Genomic DNA, 22562 nt, shown 5'->3' on the forward strand with positions numbered 1-22562 from the left:
ATTTCTGCAAGCAAGAGCCAGGGCACAGCACTGCGATGTTCATAAACCTAAACCAAACAGAAAGGATGACATAAATCTGCTTTGAATGGACGAGCATACTCACGTCCGACAATGGACACGGTCACTGCCACGAACGACAATGATAACGAAAAAAAAAAAAAAAATAGTCCCTCTAATTGCCTCCCCTTCCCTATTGTCTACTCACCGATGACTGGTGTAGCCACGATCAGCATATTGCGTCCATAACGGCGCATCCAACATCGGACTGCTGGAAGGGTCGCTGCCTCCAACGGCCTCCAGCTCCTGCAGTACCTCCGGTGGTGGCTCGGGATCCGTCGGGACGCTGCTGTTACACCCTCCAGTCACTTTTTTTTACACGGCATCCTCTTTCTATATTCTGAAAACGCCGTAGCATTATTATCCAAATGAGCAGTGGCCCAGCTTGTGTCGTTAAGCAGTGGGCGGGTGAGTGCCAGGCTACGAGGCCACGGCCTGTCCTGCGGTGCCTCCCGGATCGGGTACTCTGGGCCCACAACTGCCAGATGAGAGTCGAACTGGTAATCGTAGTGATCCACCACGTAAAAGAAGCAGAGGAACAGCAGAAGAAAGCCCCCTACGAGGCTGCAGAGACGGCGTGGCAGGAGCATGCCGCTACCGCCCCAGCTGGCAAGAGAGCAGTCACGCAGGGCAGCGGGGCGGAGCTGCCTGCTTGCGCCTCACCATCACCCTGGCACCAGGTACTTCCTCCACGGAGGCATCAGGACTGCCTCGCCGCGACACCCCACCAATCTGTACGGATAAAGACAGGATCCTTAATACAGACACAGGCTCGCCACAGATCAGTCTCTGTTACACTATGAGGCAAAATGTGCACACTGTGTCACTTTACTGGAAACTAAATAGTGACACTTAGGGTTTCATGTGAGCAGACCTGAAACCATTATTACTCACTAAAAAAAAAATTCTGCAACCCTATTGAATAAACCTCAAGAATTCCAGGAATTAGTAAAGCATTAAAAGAATTATTGGAAAATTCCACGCGGAGTAATCCTCTCCTGCTCTCATGGTAGGTCTTCATTGACAACTGTCACGTTATTAGCTCGAGCCAATATCGCTTCTAAAAGTAAGAAAACTGCCCCCCGTCACTCTTCCTCCACAACTAAATGCCATGGCACCAATATTCCGCATTTTAAATTTCTAAAATTCCCTTCATTTTCTGTGAAAATAATTCAGACCCTTCTGATGCCTGCGGCGGCTGGCAAACAAAAAGAATAAAAATGAAAACGGACCTTCAAAAATACATTTTACCAAGAAAAAACATTTGTCACCAGAATCACCATAAAAATTGTGTATTGCCAATAAACATAAATCTGGAAGGCAACGAAACACTCGTAAATATTGACTCTCCCTCTCCACACACACACACACACACACACACACACACACACACACACACATTGAGAAAGGCTGTCAAAGGAGAGCATTGCCTTTCGACCTTTCCTTGACTTTTCGTTACGATCTCTGGAAGCAAAAGTCATTTCATGAGTTACTTTTTCCATCATCGTATACGTGTGTAATTTGACCTTATTTCACAACACTGAACATTTATTGAAAATACTGAAACCTACCACCATAACTTAATTACTGGATACTAACACTCGCTAGTAATAAATCAGAGGGTAGAAACGAATACAGAGTAGTGTCAGTAAATCAGTCAGAACGAAAACATAAGAGAAAATATCAGCAGGAACAATATTACAGTAGACAGAGAGACTGACTTCAATGAAAACTGGAGAAATGGGGAGACAAATATCCGCGCATGGAGACCTGCGCCCCTCCACACTGCACCGCTGCCTCACAGACAATGGCAGCCAAAGATCACGCTATCTTTCTCCTCTTTTCTACAGTGCATCTTTTTTTTATCTTCTTCTTCGCCTTTTAATACCATTGTTACTATGATGCAACAACCTAACAAGATCCTATATGTCTGTTATTGTTTAAAATCCCTCGTAATTCCTTACAATGTACTTCCTAGAACACGAGGGCGTCCTTCCAACAAGAGTGAACGATGCTCCCACAAGGCACTACCAGCATCCGGCAGTGAGAGAATTGACGGAGACGATATACAATATCTGACTATTGAAAGGCACTTAACGAAAATTGAGATCAGATTTACTAAGGGACAACTTGGAATGATTTTAATACAGAGGAAATGGCTACTTAAGTTTCACGAAAGAAGAGAAATTACATTATCTAAAGGTTATCAACTCCTCTCCTCTAACTGACTGTCTTCAGCCTCTATCATCGCCGCAATGTTGTATCCTGCTTTCTTCTACTGCTATTTTCTTGCTAACTGTTTTTTTTTTTTTTTCTGATCTTGCTAAGTGACGCTCTCCTCCTCTTGCGACTTGCTACCACCTCTGTCCACCTCTCTAATGCAAGAGTAAACCAGAATTCACAATCTTTCATCCCTTTCTCTAGTAAACTCTGAAATTCCCTGCCTGCTTCTGTCTTTCCTCCTTCCTATGACTTGAACTCTTTCAAGAGGGAGGTCTCCGTCAACTGACTTTTTTATTCGGCAGTCTTTTGGAAACTCGCGATTAAGTGGACCTTTTATTCCCCCCCTCATAATTTTGCTGCTCCTGGCCAGTGACCCTATTGCATAAGAAAAAAAAAAAAACGGTGGAGTAAAACGCTTTTCGCTTTATTAACTCGCCTCCTTCATCTGGCTGTCTTCAACCTCTCACACTCTGCGGCAATGTTACATCCCTTGGTACCTTCTACCGTTATGAACATGGTTACTGCCCTTTTGAAAGTCTTACTGCAAGCCTCCTCCTCGTCCTTGTAGACTCGCTATACAAGATTTTCTAATTATTTTCATCTCCATTTTGCTCACCCACCTAACTAATGCAAGAATTACGTAACAAGTATCTTCACTCTTTCATCCTTTACATTGGTGCAAACTCTGGAACTCTTTGTCTGTTTCCGTTTTTTTTTCTTACGATTTGAACTGTTCCAAGAAAGGAATATCAAGACATGTCTGGAACTAAATTAACGAACATTCTTGAAACTCTAATTAACTTTTTTTTTTATGAGAGAGAGAGCGGCAAATGAGCAAATGAGCAGTTTTTTTTTTATACTTTATACAACCTTGCAGCAGTTTCTTTCAAACAGAAGAAAATTAAAAGAGAGGAAAAGAACTAGATTTCATGGACCTAAGGACTTAAAAGTGGGAAATGTGTATGCCAGTCTGTACCAAGAACAGTTACCAGGCGCGAAGACAGGCTCGGGACTTGCTAGTGGTGCCTCCAGAGAGCAGGACGAGCCATTCCATCGTACTTATAAGAGATAAGGAATGAAAAAGGACACACGAAGCCACACATGAAATTTCAGCGTCCTTGTCCTCCTTGCTAAAGCCTCCGTAAAATAGTGTTTTGTCACAATAGTTCTAGTAAGTAAAGGAACCTCACTGCGACATTAACCAAAAGTAATCTTCGTGTCTTCCTTTACTCTCTGCCTGCTGTGGCCTCGTGTCAAAAGGAACACCAGCTCGTGTCAGCACAAGCCGTTCACTACAACCTGCAGCCACACACGGTGATGAAAGGAGGGACTCAATTTCCAACACGTTTGCCGTCAACTTTCCCATCACGACACACACACACACACACACACACACACACACACACACAAACTGTCACCACCAACCACAAACAACATCAACTACCACGACTACCACCACCACCGCCACTACCACCACTTTCATTCCCTCATCTCCTTTTGTCCTTTCAGTCTCCTCGTCCTCCCCTTCCCCTGTTGCCTCCCTACCCCTCCTCGCATTTCCTCTGTTCCCATTACTTCATCGTTTCAATTACCCGGCGCTCCCTCCTCCCCTCATTGTCCCCAGAAAGGTAAAGGTGCTTTGTCAATTGTCTCCCAGAACCTCCCCCGGTTCGGAGGCGCGGCGGCCCCACTGTTATGTTGGCCAGCGCTTCAAGACTGAAATTCTGTTTCTTTGTTGTTTGGTGCATTAATAAATCTAGCGTATCTCCTTTTATTTATGCTCATACGTTTCTCTTAAGTATGTTTATCATTATCTCTATCTATTTAAGTAGAGAATTTATTCCCCATTCTCTCTCTCTCTCTCTCTCTCTCTCTCTCTCTCTCTCTCTCTCTCTCTCTCTCTCTCTCTCTCTCTCTCTCTCTCTCTCTCTCTCTCTCTCTCCACCTCTCTCCACTGAGAACTTCCTCTCATCTCCCACCTGAGAGAATGACGGCGGGACAACGGGGAGCAGGTAGAGATGACGCCAAAAGAGGACACAGCAACAACACATACGCTTCAACGCTGAGGAAAGAACCTGAGGAAGTTACTCAAAAGACTCAATAATTCCAGCTCTTACAACTCATTCTTCGAAAAAAGGAGTAGAATTTCCTCACTTTACAACCACACACCTACTCTAGGGTTTGAGAGGCGGAAACACACAATAATAACACACAATATGGACAAAGAAGTCACTTTGATTTGAATTACTCTGAATTCTATAATAGGCGAAAGGTAGGATGCTTCAACTGTGGTGAATTTAATCATGTACAAGCTAACTGTAGATCTGACCCAAAATTCTATGTACTATCTGCCAACGCGTAGGACACAAAAGCTGCCTGTGTCGGCACGACACCACATAGGGGAATAGCGAAGAACCTGCCGTTGTGAACAGTAAAGTAATTTTTTTGACCATCGAACACTTAAACGTCTTTGCAACATAATATTGATGCAGTAGCATTGTTAACCAAAGAGAGAAATATTGATATCTTATGTATCTTGGCTTCTTCCCCATACCCAAGATGTTTTCGTTAATCTACCAAATTATAACATAAGTGAGAGTGGACATGGTGTTGGTCAAGGATGTCTTGTCTGCAAATGTAATTGACTTAAAGGTTCTCAGGCAAACAGGCATACGGGTAACGGTACAATGTCGCAATCGTTATTGGATGTATGTACCGGCATCCCAAAGCTCCGGTTGCTACTTTTGGTTATATACAGGATGTCTGAAGAATGGCTTGCATGAGAAATAAGGCATCTTTTATTCTTGGTGACTTTAACGATTATTTGTTTGGCAATGATAACAAGCTTAATAAGATCATAAAAAATAATAAATTATCTCAAATAATAAATAAACCGACGAGGATTACCGCTTCAGCATCAACACTGTTGGATCTTGTTATCACTAATGAAACTGAGGTAATTAAATCCTGGGATGTTGTTTCGTAAGATATTACTAAACCTAAGAAACCGCCTGATGCTTGATCTTTTCGTCATTTCGGGAACTATACCAAAGACGCTTTTTGTTTTAAACTTTTGCAAAAAACACAATATTTTAATGATATCATTGACACTGATGATGTAAACGGAAAATTTTAACATATGTCTAGATGACTGTGCTCACATTGTTACTAAGAGTATTACAAGACCATTTGCACCATGGATGAATGATGATATACGTGAAGCTAAGAGCCTTAGAAACAATACTCGCATAAAATTTAAATCTGATCGACATAATGTAATTTTACAAGAACAGTATAAGCAAGAAAAAAAAGCGTGTAAAGACTCTAATAATAGCGGGTAAAGCAGAATATTACCATAAACAGTTACAGGACACAAAAGGTGACACTTCTAAGACCTGGAAAATTATAAAAGACATTGTCCCTGAACGTAAATACAGTTCTAACAAACATAACTTTGAACATGTAACTAACAAAGCCAATGAAATTAATTTTCATTTTGCAAATGTCGGGAGGAATACGTATCAAAGAACGCAAGAACTCCTCCATGGTGAAACTGCATCACATGTAAATCATTTTAATGTAATTTTATGTGACGGCAACCTTTTTAGATCTCGTCCTGTACTATTAAAAGTCTAAAAGGAATTAGTTCTGTAGGTTCTGATAGCATTTCAATGAGATTTATCAAGGATGCACTCTATGTTATAGCCTTTTACTTGACTTGTATAATTAATACCACGATTGCAACAGGCAACTTTCCTACATCCTGGAAACGCACTAGTTGTACCAGTATTCAAAACCGATGATATTGATTACCCAAATAATTTTCAAGCAATCTCATTATTACTTATCATATCCAAAATATTAGAAAAAGTTGTCACTAATCAGCTCATGCATTTCTTGTAATCTTGTCAGCTACTGTCTAACACCCAGCATGGATTTCGCCCGAGACTGTCAACAGTGTCTGTACTTACAGTTATTACAAACAAAATATTTAGTAACATAGATTCTAAGAAAATTACATTGTTAACCTTGTGTGACCTCTCAAAAGCTTTCGACAGTGTTAGTCACAAGATCCTTTTAAGGAAATGTTCTACACTTAAAACTGACTCCTTCTAATTCAAAAGTTACATTGAAAATAGAGCTCAGTCTGTCCGTTTGAATAACACAATATCTAATAAGTTGAACATAGCTTATGGAGTCCCACAAAGTTCAATTCTCGGACCTGTTCTATTTTCTATTTATGCCAATGACCTTAATGAAAGTATAAATGAATATTCTTTAACACAGTATGCTGATGATACTCAATTTCTCCGCACGTTAAACTGTAAATAACCTTGAGGCTCTTATTTCCAGGACAGTAGAAACTTTGCGGAAAGTAAAACAATATTTCCTCAGAAATGGGCTGATGTTAAACTCAAAGAAAACTCAATGTATCTTCATAGGTAACAAACAAATTCTATCACAGATTCCCCCGAACACCATAATAGACTGTGATGGAGACATCATTTACCCAAGCACACATGTAAAAAAATCTTGGTGTTTACATTGATAAATATATGCTCTTTGATGTACATATTTGTGCATTAACTAAGAAACTAATGGGTACATTAATGTTCATTAATAGAATAAGCCACAATTTTGATAAATCAACTCAAATAATTGTTGTACAGTCGATAGTTCTTAATTATTGTATTGAGATTTTCGGTTCAACTAATGAAACTTTGTTGCACAATGTCCAGAAATTACAAAATTTTGCAGCTAAAGTTGGGTGTTCCAGGAAATACGGTCATGTAACCCCCATCATAAAAGAGTTAAAGAGGTTGAAAATAAAAGAGAGGTACATCCTTGATAAATGCACTACAGTTTACAAAGCTGTTAATAGCTTTTATCCAGATTGGTACCTCAAGTTCCCCACAATCAGAGTAAATACTACAACCAATACAACTTAATAACCTTTATGTGTCTAGGCCCAGAACAGACTGTGGTGCCAGGGCCATCACGATACTTTGGCCCAAATTATGGAACACATTGCCTCCTAGTGTCATCAGCTCTGAAAGCCTGCATACTTTTAAATCTATATTAAGTGAATTTCTTTTAAATAATTCTCAGTCAGTGTTGCCATAATATATATGATTATTTATTTTTACTGTATGTTTGTACATAGTATCAACCTAATTTTCTTTCAAGAAGTATTATATTATAATCAATGTAAATTATTTTATGTGTCAGTTTTAGTTCATTGGTATACACGTGTATGTGTGTATGTGTGTGTGTGTGTGTGTGTGTGTGTGTGTGTGTGTGTGTGTGTGTGTGTGTGTGTTTTAGTGGTAATGTTATATTTTAAGTCTGATTACCTGTGTAAACCAATGTGCAGCAATAACCATGTCTAATGGAACAAATAAAGAATCTCTCTCTCTCTCTCTCTCTCTCTCTCTCTCTCTCTCTCTCTCTCTCTCTCTCTCTCTCTCTCTCTCTCTCTCTCTCTCTCTCTCTCTCTCTCTCTCTCTCTCTCTCTCTCTAGCATCGCAGTTCGGGTGCATAGTTAGAGTGCTTGCCTCACGACCAAGAAAGCAAGGTTTGGCCTCCTTCCACCTGAAGAAGCTTTTATTCACCTGTTAGGGGATGGATCCTCACGTGTCCCCACGTGTCCCCGCGAGTCGTTGTACCCTCACTCACACTCCGGTACAAGGAAATAACGAACAAACCTCCCCTCACCTACAATGTGTGTGTGTGTGTGTGTGTGTGTGTGTGTGTGTGTGTGTGTGTGTGTGTGTGTGTGTGTGTGTGTGTGTGTGTGTGTGTGTGTGTGTGTGTGTAACATGCTGCCAAAAAAAAAAAACGTAAATAAAATAGAAACAAAAATAAAAGATCTACGTCAAACCAACAGTGTAGTAAACAAACGATGTGTCCTGTGTGTGTGTGTGTGTGTGTGTGTGTGTGTGTGTGTGTGTGTGTGTGTGTGTGTGTGTGTGTGTGTGTGTGTTGCCTCGTGACCACATTTGATTTGATGTTGGCTGCCTTTTTTTTTTTTTATCCTTCCTCTTCCTCTTCCTCCTTCAACTCTTGTTCTTCTTCTATTCGCTAACTTATGCGTGTGCTCCCTCCTCGCCTCTTGTGCTGCTGCTGCTGCTGCTGCTGCTGCTGCTGCTCTTCTTCTTCTTCCTCTTCTGCTCTATAACTTTATTCATTGATCAATCTTTTCATTAAAAATCAGTAGCCAAAATAGCGCACGGTTCGCCACTACCGACGGTCCAGCAGAAGGTATTCACCACATACTTCCTGCATGTGACTATAACGCTATACCTGCGACGCGGCATAGATGGATAGATGAGTATTCCATAGCTTGTCTGCCCATACACATACATCCGGCTCTCCTCAGTATGAACGTACAGTCCCAGTAACTTTCCGCAGTCAACTATAATACACTGTGTTTTGTGTTTCCTCTCAGTCTGTTCTGATCTGCTTCCAGTCTCATAACAAAACCCAACAAATTATAGAATATTAGCAAATCAGATATCATCAGATCGTAACCGTACTATACTATTATAGTATACTTTTTGACATACATTTTTCTGTCTTGTCTCTGGAGTAGGTAGCCCTCCTCTTCCTAATTTACTGGCATGTCAGTTTATTTACTTATCTTATTTACTCTATTTTATTTTATCATGAGGAGGTTGTGCATCTTCCTGTACAGTCCCTCTGACAGGATTTCTTTCCAGCATTGTTGACGGAACCGGTAGAGTGGCGGGACCCTCATGCTGCCACTAAAAGTATGATTAATAGAGTAATAAGGCAAGATGTCGATAATGTTCCTTTTCCCATAAAACAGGAGTCTCTCTATTCCTAAGTTCGTCTTTCTCTTCCCCTTCCAACTCATTTTCTTCCTTTTTTTTTTCTACTACTATTACCAGTCACTGTCTCCTCCTCTTTCTTCTTCTTCCACAAATGGAAACTAGCAAATGTCACGCCAGTCTTTAAAAAAGGAAATAAATCTCTCCCAGCCAATTACAGGCCGATCAGTCTCACTTCAGTAGTGTGCAAGCTGATGGAAACAATAATCAGAGGTAAAATTGTTAAATATTTAGAAGAAAATAAAATCATAAAGGATTCGCAACACGGTTTCAGAACCAAGCGTTCCTGCTTAACAAACTTACTAGACTTCTTTTATGAAGTATTTAACTTGTATGACGAGACAAAAGCTGTTGATATTATCTACCTTGATTTCCAGAAAGCTTTCGACACTGTTCCCCATAAGAGACTCATCAGTAAAGTAAAAGCTCACGGCATTGCCGGAAACACCCTGAAATGGCTGAGAGACTGGCTCTCTGACAGAAAACAGCGTGTTGTGATAAATGGAAAAGAGTCAGAGTGGCATAAGGTAAATAGCGGCGTTCCTCAAGGCTCTGTATTAGGACCAGTACTCTTCATAATGTACATAAATGATATTGATGAAGGGATAAACTGCAAAATAACTAAATTTGCAGGCGATAACAAAATAACAAGTAGAGTAACGTCTGTGTCACAATGGCAGGAACTGCAGTGTGACCTCAATAAACTAACAAGCTGGGCAGAAAAATGGCAGATGAGATTCAATATAGAAAAGTGCAAAATTCTACATATCGGAAGCAACAATGTTCAGGCGAGATATGTATGTAATGAATAACATGCCACTGTCAAGTGCTGATAAAGAAAAAGATCTTGGTGTCGTTGTGTCAAACGACCTAAAGCCGAGTCAACACTGCACAGAAACAGTAAAGACGGCAAATAAATTAGTAGGGTTCATTGGAAGAACCTTTGAATTTAAATCAGAAAAGGTTATACTTGCCTTATATAACTCACTGGCGCGCCCTCATCTAGAATACTGTGTACAGTTCTGGTCACCATACTACAAAAAAGACATTGAAAAACTGGAAAAGATACAGCGCAGAGTCACAAAGGTGATTCCAAGATTGCGCAATAAGCCGTATGAGGAACGACTGGAAGAACTAAACCTATTTAGTTTAACAAAGCGCAGAATAAGAGGAGACCTAATTGAAGTGTTCAAAATTTTCAAAGGATATAGTAACATTGATGCACATAAATATTTTACCATTGATCATTCTAACCTAACAAGAAATAATCGATTCAAAATTATACCCAAACGTTTTAAATCCCACGAGGCCAAACATTTTTTCTTTAATCGTATAGTAAATATATGGAATGAACTTCCTGCCGAAATTGTGAAAAGCAATACTATTGAATCATTCAAAAATAAAATAGACAAATATTTAAAAGCAAATCCCCAACAAGCTCTCTTCTTGTCCCAATAATTACTAAATTCACTAATAAACTCTTATTCTACAGACACCAGTTTTAATATAACTTGTATTAACTTTCAGATAGGCGTATAGAGTTCACCGTAGGGTGAATAGTAGAACTTCCTTTCATCCTTTCTTATGAAAATTTCCATGTCAGTTTTTCCATACTGCATGGTACTTTTCCCAACTATTTCCATGCCAGCACAAGCTGGAGGGAGTGGTGGGTGGGGAGGAGCCTTCTGCTATGCTGTCCTGTCTCTCTTCCCTGTAGCTAGTTAGAAGTAGTTACCAAACAGCCTTGCAAGGACCAAAAGGTCTGTTGCTGTTTGGCTTTCCTTTGTATTCCTTTGTATTCTTCTTTCTTCTCCCTCCTCCTCCTCCTCCTCCTCTTCCTTCTTGGGTCTGGTCTTTCTTTACAGATTTCGCTTTCTTATCTTATTCGAATCTCTCTCTCTCTCTCTCTCTCTCTCTCTCTCTCTCTCTCTCTCTCTCTCTCTCTCTCTCTCTCTCTCTCTCTCTCTCTCTCTCTCTCAAACGCGCGCACACACACACACACACACACACACACACACACACACACACACACACACACACACACACACACACTTTGCATATTTGTTGTTGTCGTCAATAAGTCATATACAGTATACTCGTATATCTATGTGTATGTGTGTGTGTGTGTGTGTGTGTGTGTGTGTGTGTGTGTGTGTATACCTTTGGAATGCTGTCAATAATCTGGTCATAACTAAACAGGAGGCGGATGAGCAGGAGGGGAAGAAGAAGAAATTGGCAGCAAGAAAGGTTTCAAGATCAATTCAGTTGCCGTTTCAGTCACCAGGATCAGTCACTCACCCTCCTCTTGTATATCATGACAATACCAAGCTTCACTTTCACAAGGTAATATTATCATCTTTTAATAACTAGTCAACCGATCGCTCTGCTGATTGAAGGTGCACGGCTATTTTTGTTTCTGACATTGCTGTATCCTCCTCCACCTCCAAACACTGACCCATACCTAGTACTAGTGGTGGCAGTAGTAGTAGTAGTAGTAGTAGTAGTAGTAGTAGTAGTAGTAGTAGTAGTAGTAGTAGTAGTAGTAGTAGCAGTTGTAGTGGAGTAGTAGTAGGGGTAGTGGTGATGGTGGTGGTGGTGGTGATAGTAGTAGTAGTAGTAGTAGTAGAAGTAGTACTAAAGACAGAATAAGTAATGATAGAAGTAGCAATATGCTTTATTTACTCCACAAGTGGTAAAAATAACACCACCTCCACCTACATCAGGAAGTCAGAGGAAACTAATAATTAAGTCGAAATGAGATGAATGGTACAGCACACACACACACACACACACACACACACACACACATTCTCTCTCTCTCTCTCTCTCTCTCTCTCTCTCTCTCTCTCTCTCTCTCTCTCTCTCTCTCTCTCTCTCTCTCTCTCTCTCTCTCTCTCTCTCTCTCTCTCTCTCTCTCTCTCTCTCAGACTATCAGTGTAATACTTATACCCTCAGTGGCCGATATGTCAGCATCCCTCACGGTCACCACCCTATTGTCACTCTGCCAGCCTGCCCTCCATCTGCTGCTATCTCGACGCATTTAACCTGCCCATCTCCCTTATCAGTCTTGTACTCGTCCCTTTCTTGCTGACATTACATTGCCTTGAGCCGCGTGTAGAGTGTGTGTGTGTGTGTGTGTGTGTGAGGGTGGATGGGTGGATGGGTGTATGTGTGGGTCTTCATTGTGAGTCATTAAGTCAAAAAGTCAACTAATTTTGTCGCTCAACGAAACGGTCGTCCACTCAGTCAGCTTTGTATATATATATATATATATATATATATATATATATATATATATATATATATATATATATATATATATATATATATATATATATATATATATATATACATATAAGTTGATTCGGTTAGTAAGTCGATGAGTCCATGTAGCTGCACCAGGCTACTGACTCGGTCATTCAATAATTCATTCAGTCCCATGATCCAAACATAAATTAGTTGTACAGTTAGTTAGCCAGATATATAGGCAGTTATCAAGTCAGTCAATAACATATATTATTGATTATTTCGTTAGTCATTCAGTCAGGCATTTAGTAATGTAATCAGTTAGTCAATGGATCAGAAAATGGACCTGAGGACCAGCAAGAGGAACGTTGTTCTGCGACCAATGCTGCGCTGAACTCATGTATCGCCACACACCAACCTTATTAAGTGGTTAGGATTTATCTCTCTCTCTCTCTCTCTCTCTCTCTCTCTCTCTCTCTCTCTCTCTCTCTCTCTCTCTCTCTCTCTCTCTCTTTTAGTGCAAGCCATAAATCAGCTCGTGTGTGTGTGTGTGTTTGTGTGTGTGTGTGTGTGTGTGTGTGTGTGTGTGTGTGTGTGTGTGTTTGTGTGTGTGTGTGTGTGTGTGTGTGTGTGTGTGTGTGTGTGTGTGTGTGTGTGTGTGTGTGTGTGTGTGTGTGTGTGTGTGTGTGTGTGTGCACGACTAAAAGTCTGTAGCGATTTCAAGGATCTTTCAAAACTACACCGTTAAAGTTTCAACCATTTTTAGGAAGGGGTTTCAACTTGGACTCATCACGTGCATTATTCATCCAGTGAATGCACCAAGACCCAGAGGCGTTTGGCACCTGACGTTGGGTTCCTTCAGCCAATCCCGGCCAGGGGGCGAAGGGGAAGGGAGCGAGAGGAGGGAGGCGATTCTTCCAGGTCCCGTGTACTCGGAAAGAATCCCTAATCAGCTGGAGTAAAGATCAATAGCCATCGTGAACTGAGACGACGAGGGCAAGGAGGCGTCGGTGGCAGTGGTGGCGTCCCTTCCCCTCGTCAGCCTTGTGTTTACCTTTATAAACCGCCTTCACTCCCCCTCGTCTTTCTTTCTTCGCCCCTCCCTTGCTTCCCTCCGCCTGGTCCTCCTCCCCCTCCAGTCGCTTTGTTTACATTGGTGCCGGCCCAACGCTCACCATCAGCAAGGATTAAGTTCCCCTCCCCCCACCCCCTCCCTCTGCCAGTAGGAGTTGCTTGCTAATAACACAAGCGAGAGTTGCTGTCCTGCCACTGCTGCAGTTTGCATTTCGTGGATGTCGGGACCAAGTATGTTAGCCACTCAGTGAGTGGAAGGGTGATGCGTTGCCTGTCCTGTCTTACACACTCGTGAGGCATAATTGGAAAAGCAAAGTTCTCTGGAGGCCTTCGGACTCTTGTGTGTATTGTGATGTTACCTGCAGGAGGTGATGATGGTCTGATCTTCCTGAATGTCCCAGGAGACTTAGTGGAAAGCCGCCAAGGCAGACCACAGGAATATCGGTTTCCGCGACCAAACTTCCTGGCAAACTTGAGCCAGTATTGCCGTGGAGGATGAGTGCGAGGCCACGCTGGCTGGTGTCACGTGAGTGGTAGCAGAGGGCGACTCGAGAAGGACTGGAGGAGAAGCTTGGGAGGAAGAAATATAACACGAATCTAAGAACTTGCAAACGGGTATGTTTCACTCAATGCAAATGTCAGGAAGTAAGAAAATAATAAGATATAAAACCATTTATTTCATCATAAAATATGTTTTCAAAAAAAAAGTTGTTCTTCAGAATTGCGCTGCTTCACCCCGTGTTTACCGCCGGATCGGGAGCAAGGCAGCAGAGAGACTTGCAAGGTCTAAGGCGGCTCGGGGAGATGGGAAGAAACGTGGGGCAGGTTCATATTTCATCACTCACATGTTTCGTGCTCGTTATAGTAAAGCATTCATGGTATTAACTGTTGAGTAAATTTTTGGGAATAACTTTGTGATGTACTTTCTTACATTTTCACATATTCCCCGAAGACTGTTCGGCGATGGCACCACCCAGTACACGTGGACGTGGAATCTAAAGGTCAATCACGTGCAGACCTTGGTGTAGAGTGTTGACGGATGGTGGCGGATGGCAGGCAGTGCTACACAGGCGTAAACGGATGAAAACACTATACCTGCGAATGCTTTGCCGGCAACTATTTTTATTTTCTCTCGATAAAGCATAGTCGCTTACTGCAAGGGGGTTTGGATTTACAGACACATTAATTTTTATCGCAGTATTAAAAAAAAAACGGTGAAGTTACGGAGGACATTCACCGAGCACTGGCTCCATGCAGTGTCCTTCACTCAACCCCCCCACCCTTACGCAGTCCGCCCCCGCCGAGGACATCTGCACAACCTCGTAATGCTCACTAGGAAATCCTTGCCTACATTACTTCCCTACTACGTACTACCTGATCCCTATTCCTGCCTAGAACGAAAAAGAAATCTAGAAAAGCTATTTACAACAATGTGATGCCTTTCGGCCAGCTCGCACATGAATGTCTACCAACTAAGACTTCCACACTTGAGGAAATATTTATTCCTTCGTCAGGGAAGGTCATGTCTTAGTTGATATAATATGCACACCAAGACTCATAGAAGTTTTCTTCTTTCTTCACCAAAGGAGCTTCACTTTTCTCAGTGTGTTGAAGCTGGGACAAAATGTTCGCCTTTACATGCTCACATAATGGTGTCTCTCAAGGATTTTCACGACCAAGCTAAAGTCTCTACCTCTGTGCGAACCCTAATAGCTACATCCAGAGGCCGAATTGCTAACATAATAGTATTGCAGTTTCGCTCGCACAGGGCTGCAGGACGCCTTGTTCCACTTACACCTGAGTCTGCTGCTTCAGAGTCTCGGGTTAATTATTCTCGAGGGCTGGCGGAGAGGCTGCAACTGTTGCCGTGAAGTGTGCACAGTATAGTGATGCTGACCAGCCAGGAATTCACACGTGCCGCACTGGACCCAGTGTGGTGACGTGCACCATGAAAATATATCAAATTAAATCTGTTTCCATTGACATATGACGAACAGAAAAAGAAGAAAAAAAAAAAGACATCTGGTTGAGTGAAGTTAGAAAACGAATACAAAAAAGTTACGTCAAATAATAAAGTTCGATTTTCCATGGCAGTGACAGGCAGCCGCGGTAGGTTCCTATTCTGGGAGTCGTGACGCGTGACGGAGTGGCAGTCGCACGGAACACCTGGTACAGCACCAACAACACGGCGGCGGTGCTCACTCACGGCGGCTGACACTTCCGCGGAAGGCTTTATTATATTAATTTTGTACCTATTTTATTTGATGCATTCATAGTAAATACACGGCTTCATTGTTACACTGTTTAAATGTGAAGTGCGTGACGCTCCCAGGTGCACCAGCTCAGGACGTAATCTAGTGCTGCATTGCACGCTGCCTTTGAGCTTCACGTTACTTACACATTACTGAGGGAGCTAAAATAAAATCAGTAAATAAATAAATATAAATAAAAAAAGTACAAAGAATCGATTATTCGTATGTTTTTTTTTTTTCATTGGGAATTAGAGGCAGGAGAACCCTAATGATGACCTGAGCAGCAGCCATACGATAAATCTAGTGAGAAGGAACTGATTAAAGCAAGCAGAATAAATAAACCATTTACGCCAAGACTCAACGCCAAAGACCAAAAGATCAAGGCAGAAAAATGTAAAGCCAAGGAGCCACACAACTACAAACCACGACCAAGTGAAAAATAACTGAGGGGAAAAAAAAAGACTAATAAATGACACCAAAAAACCACGAAGAGAGAAGAGGCAAGACCCACTAGCGCCGCAGGACAGGTGGAGGGAGAGTCTGTCTCCTTTATGGCTCAGACACACACCACTCGCATAACCTCGCTAGTAGAACCCAAGGTCATACGATACGTACCTCCCACGGCAGGAGGATGAGCGTCAGAATGGAACAGTTGTGGGGCGCAGGGCTAAAAAAAAATAAAAAATAAAAAAATAATAATAATAATAAAAATAATAATAATAATAATAATAATAAAACAGGCAAGTCAAAAAACCACTGCAACCACAACACCAATGGCCGCAACACCACACAGAAGCTACAGTATATCACACAACGCCCGACTGTTGCCTCCTGACTCTGATCCTCCCCTTATTAAAGCAGGGAAGGGTTCCTAATTAGCTTCCGGCGGAGCAGAACCAGTGAAATTATCCCCACAACGCCAGGCCAAGACGGCTTAGTGACACGAGGCGATCCTATATAATCACATCTTTAAAAGGCGTCATCCCCAAAGAGTATCAAATTGTACGCTGGGAGGAGGTAATTTAACGCTAATTGAGGATGCGTGCTTTAAAGTCAGCTAGGTCACTCTGGTAACTGACTGACGTGTGTGTGTGTGTGTGTGTGTGTGTGTGTGTGTGTGTGTGTGTGTGTGTGTGTGTGTGTGTGTGTGTGTGTGTTTCCTAGAGCGCACCACACGTATCCCTGTTACTCAGCATCTTTTAGAAACTTCCTGCACAATAAGAAGAAGCGAAGACTATGAGCTGGAGAAAGAGCAAGAACAACCTTCACTCTTGCAAACATTCCAGCAGCATCCTCATACAGCGTGGCGATTGGATTGCTAAGCCTATACTGCGTGCGCCGTAACGTTCGTCTCTTTCGTTGTGTGTGTGTGTGTGTGTGTGTGTGTGTGTGTGTGTGTGTGTTACTGTGGTGACTGTGGCGATGAAGAAACCAATTATGTTGTCGTTCATGATGGTGAGATGTCAAGAAAATGAGAGAGGAGTGTGAGGCTGTCGTCCAAAACCATGGTGGCATAGCGCTCACACACACACACACACACACACACACACACACACACACTAAACCGCCACCGTATTGGAAAACCTGGAGGCAACCCATTCCGCGCCGCTGAGCTGACCGCCGGGCACCATCAGCACTGAGCGTAAAGGTGCTGACGCCAGGGAAACTGCTGGCGATAGAAAGAGTGATCGCGCTAAGAAGAAAGCAACAATAACTAAAACCCGTAATGAAAATAACAGTGCTGGAAAGTGATATAGAGAGAGAAACAACTGACAACAGAAAGGTGTGCTGACGATTAATTGTGCTGGTAACAAAAGGATGAAAAAGTGTTAATGATTGGTGCTCTCTAACGACAGACATGTTGGCGAGGGAAAAGATATGGTGACAATATCATGTACCGAAAGTTTTTCCCAAGGTACATTTCTTCCATGGGCATTCCACCCACAGGACTTACCTACATATACTATTTTTTCCTCTAGAGATAAACTATGTTATCTTAGACTGAATAAAACATTATAACCAAAGAATTTAAGGAAAGCTGCAAGAAGCCGTCAGGTCTATACGTGGCAGTCCCTACATGAAGAATACCTATCTATTTCACCTATCATAAGTATAATTTAGAAATAATTTTGGATGGAGTATTCATGGAAAATCAGTGTTGGTAGAATTTACACTGGTAAATTTCATATTGAAATAAAAATATAGTATTACAAGGCAGTGACCTGATTCATTGGTGTTCCCATGCAATGTTTTCACTGGGAGAATCGTGTCCTTGGTCTCGTCAGGCCAGTTCAAGGTGTTGATATGTTCCATATATTCTTTGCACATTTACCAACTAACGACAACTATTGTATATTGTACACCATTAACCTGAACAAAATTTAACTCCAATCAGTAAAGATTACTCGATCATTCGTTCTGGTATCAGTTTTGTTTAGAAATTCTGCCTTAAACTCGCACCAGACCTTTGGATCAAAGCTAAGGAGTAGGCTACAAGGTTCAGCGAGTGTAATGGGACAATTTGTTAATGAACTTCATGCTCACATAACCATGATACCGAAAAACTTCAAAAGCATGTTTTTATTGTATACACTTACTGACTTTTCTTCACTCTATAATTTACGGCGACCTTAGATTTATTTATTTATTTATTCATTCATTTATTTATTTGTTTACTTGTTTATTTATTTATTTATCCATTTACTTATCCATCTATCTATTACTGCTAAGGAAGTGCTAAGAATCATACCTATCTAGTGATACGATAACATCTTATTATATGTCCAACATCGTGTGTGTACTTAAATTTTTTTTCTTCTTTTTCCTATTCTTTATGAGCAACACAGGTCATAATGAACATTATAAAACTTCCTCACCCACATCATTACTTTGGCAGGCTTGTATAAGGTTCGTGTATAATTAATTCTCTTTGTGTGTATAATTCTCCTTCAGAGATTAAAAAAATATTATAGCTTACTGTACTCACTCAACAAAACTCCTTAACATGGCCTTCTTCCCCTGGGAAATTGACTATTAGCAAGGCTCCAGCTTGAGATACGAACCCAGTACTGGTAACCTAGCACATGTTATAACCTTGCTAACCACAGAAAACCACTGATGTGAAGACGGGTGTGCTAGAGAAAGGAGAATGCTGACGACAGAGACGCACGAAACTCGAGCTGATGCTAACATTTGAAAGCATCACCGTCCAACTCACATTGTGCTTCTCAAATAATATTTTTACTCCTGCCGGCGCGACGTCATAGAGCGATTCCATTTCAGTCAGCAGTCTACCAACACTGGGATTACTCGCGCCGCCTCCATGTTTTCTTGACATTTGGTGCGGCGGATTTCACTCTGCATACCTACCCAAAATGGCTCAATACTGGTTCATCTCCTGCATACCAATGAAGAATACCGCAGTCCTAAATCCATCAATGAATGTTTTAGGAATGGTTACAGACTATATATTAATTTCTTTTTGCGAGCATCATTGTGGAAAACTGCATACATGAATATTATATCACGCTGCTGTTGTAAGTCCATTAATGAATACTTCTGTGGCTTGTTATATTTGAGGGAAAGTTTGCAGCCTAGATTTTTTCTCTTGTAGCGAGTATTATAAATGGTAGGTGAGAACGTGCATACCAACAAGGAATTCATGAATACTATAACGTGCCGTCGTCCTAGATCCATAAATGAATACTTTTGCGGCTTGGTATGTTTTAGGAACGTTGCAGACAAGACTAGTTTTCTCATAAGTGTCATAAAGTGTGGGTACTGAGGTCCACAGTTTACAGCTTTGCATGTTGTAATGAAGGATTTATAACGCCAGATAAGTCACCCATGAAAAGAGCTCACAACTGCGTAAACTTTTCTTCCTCCGCAATCTTGTGTGTTGCAGCTGCAGCGAAGGACTTAGGTATGTCATTTCTGAGAAATTGCTTACGAAAAGGACGTTAACAAGTTTTTTTTTTTTTTTTATAAAACTTAATTTCTCAAAACTACATAAGTTAAAAGATAAGATTCCTCGCTGCGCCTCAAAAAGCCGCGGGAAAGTTGTCTGTTTGTTTGTTTGTTTGCCTTCTGGCGGCGCGGGTTACGAAGAACCCACAACCATCACCACCACCACCACCACCACCACCACCACGGCTGCATACTTACACAAAATAGTTGGCAAAGGAAAATAGATACATTTCTTACTTCGTTCAAGTCTGAGGAAGGTGAAAGCAAGCATTCATGCAAAGTTTCTCAAGAAAAACAAGGATAAAGTTTCTCAAATGCTTCGTAACTCAAATCTATAACAGATTCAAACAGACTTTACTAATTATATACGTTAAATCTATTAATCGTAATACGGGAGCTACACCTTACTATAATACCGTTAATACTGTTAATGCGGCCTTACTGATGTTAACCACCTGTACACGAAGACGATACTAATGGTCACGCTACAACTCTGAGGTGGCCCATGAATGCCAATGAACCACTAATGGAAGCCGCGGGTGGCAGGCTGAGTAATGGAGTCACCGTCACACACACACACACATACACACACACCGGATCATGGCCGATTAATAGTTTGCAGCCTTCTGTTATTTTTTGTATCTTGCTCAAATTTGTCATTTGTTTACTGTGTACTCATCAAGGCAACCAGGTGAATAATCAGCAACCCATCGTTGTGTGTGTGTGTGTGTGTGTGTGTGTGTGTGTGTGGTGTGTGTGTGTGTGTGTGTGTGTGTGTGTGTGTGTGTGTAGAAGAGAGAGAGAGAGAGAGAGAGAGAGAGAGAGGAGAGAGAGAGAGAGAGAGAGAGGAGAGAGAGAGAGAGGAGGGAGAGAGAGAGAGAGAGAGAGAGAGAGAGAGAGATTTGAGATTTGATAAATTTATTACGCCCAAATGGAGAGAGACAAGTACAAAATTAATGAAATGCAAAGTAGCCTAGTGGAAACATAAGATGGGTTTAATGATAAACATTGACAAAATAGTATTAAATCAGGTGCATATTATGTTACATGAGAGAGAGAGAGAGAAAGAGAGAGAGAGAGAGAGAGAGAGAGAGAGAGAGAGAGAGAGAGAGAGAGAGAGAGAGAGAGTGGGGGCAGTGGGGCGGAGGTGATAGAGCAAGTGATCTCTTGACTTATGTCTGCGCTGATTGAAAACATTAATGTTCAGTTACACTGATGTTGCTATGAATGTTTTATTCATCCCCTTGAACAGACTTATTATCATAATCATTACCTCATCCTGCATTATCGATCACGGATCAGGACTTAAGATTTTTTTTCTTTACGAATCAAGCTTGCCCACACTGCTGCAAATTTCATAGTATTCGTGAGAACAGAAAATTCGTACATTTTAAGTTTACACGTTATGGATTGGCGAAGCTTGTTAGCGGCCTGGCCTGACGTGTGTTTACTGCCGCCGAGCCACACCTCCTGACGCCGGACAGGCACTGCCTGCTGCGTGGTGCGGGGCGGCCCGGCGGTGATTGGAGACCAAACCACCACTAAAACTCGTGACTAGATGGAACCTGTAATTATGAATCCACACATTCTCTCTCTCTCTCTCTCTCTCTCTCTCTCTCTCTCTCTCTCTCTCTCTCTCTCTCTCTCTCTCTCTCTCTCTCTCAACCAATAAAATATGCACCACTCGGGAACAATTTATTCAAAACTTTTTTTGTACATGAATAATAGAGCGATAAAGCTGTGTGTGTGTGTGTGTATGTGTGTGTGTGTGTGTGTGTGTGTGTGTGTGTGTGTGTGTGTGTGTGTGTGTGTGTGTGTGTGTGTGTGTACTAATTATTGCAAAAAAATCTGCCATCATTCTGGAATAAAAGAAGCACATCTGCTATCTGGCACTCTGGTCGCCTGTGAGCAGACGCATCAATGGACCGAGTTTGATAAAGAGGCGCCGATCGATAGACAATAAAGGTGAAAGTAGTGAGAAGAAGGATGATTTATTTCACCTTTATTGAGCTTCTCACCCACGCCGCACTCTACGACATACCTCTCTCTCTCTCTCTCTCTCTCTCTCTCTCTCTCTCTCTCTCTCTCTCTCTCCTCTGATAATGACCTCAGGCTCCCCACCCCCTTTCCGCTTGAGCCGTGGAGCTGCCGCAGATGTGTGGGGAAAAAAGAGGCCGTAAAGGGAAGCAACAAGTGCCTGCTAACAAGAAGTAATGATTCCCTTCGCTGGCATATTAATAAGGTGCGACCCAGCAGGTATACAGAGAGAGAGAGAGACAGAGAGAGAGAGAGAGAGAGAGAGAGAGAGAGAGAGAGAGAGGAGAGAGAGAGAGAGAGAGAGAGAGAGAGAGAGAACGGAGACTACAAGCAGACGTGCAGATAGGCAGACAGGCCCAAGGATAGACAAACAGACAGACAGAAAGACAGAGATAAGGACAGACAGCAGACAGACAGGCGCACAGACCCAAGGACGTACAGAAAGACAGATTCTAGGATGGACATACAGACAGACAGACCCAAGGACAGAGGAACAAAAAAGCAAACAGACAGGCAGATAGACAGACACACTCAAGGGTAGACAGAAAGGCCCATGAAAAGAGAGCTAGACAGAGACAGAGAGATCCAAGGACAGAGAAACAGAGAGACATACATACATTCAGACAGACATACAGACAAACAAAAGACAGTCATCGGGCGGCCAGGTCACGGGTGCCATGGGCTGAAGGAGGACAAGCAAAATGAGGAGGAAAAAATCTTGGTCGGCAGAAAGAAAAATAGACAAAGGAAGACTCGAGAAATATACGACACTTTAGCAGGTATAATACAGAGATAGAAACGGATGATAAAAGAGAAAATGACGAGGTGGAGAAGGGAGTGCCACACGCAACGACCA

The 22562-nt window shown here is 41.9% G+C and overlaps 1 long non-coding RNA gene across 1 annotated transcript in view; it reads right to left on the reverse strand.

Moving 5' to 3' along the window:
* Nucleotides 1-12930: 12930 nt before the first annotated feature.
* The window catches only part of LOC135106756 (uncharacterized), a 38198-nt gene continuing 28566 nt past the window's right edge, over nt 12931-22562 (reverse strand). The window contains exon 2 of the long non-coding RNA XR_010271451.1: nt 12931-16370. This is a non-coding gene — a long non-coding RNA (uncharacterized LOC135106756). The remainder of the gene's footprint in view (nt 16371-22562) is intronic.

This window comes from Scylla paramamosain, chromosome 14 (assembly GCF_035594125.1).
Source record: "Scylla paramamosain isolate STU-SP2022 chromosome 14, ASM3559412v1, whole genome shotgun sequence".
NCBI lineage: Eukaryota > Metazoa > Arthropoda > Malacostraca > Decapoda > Portunidae > Scylla > Scylla paramamosain.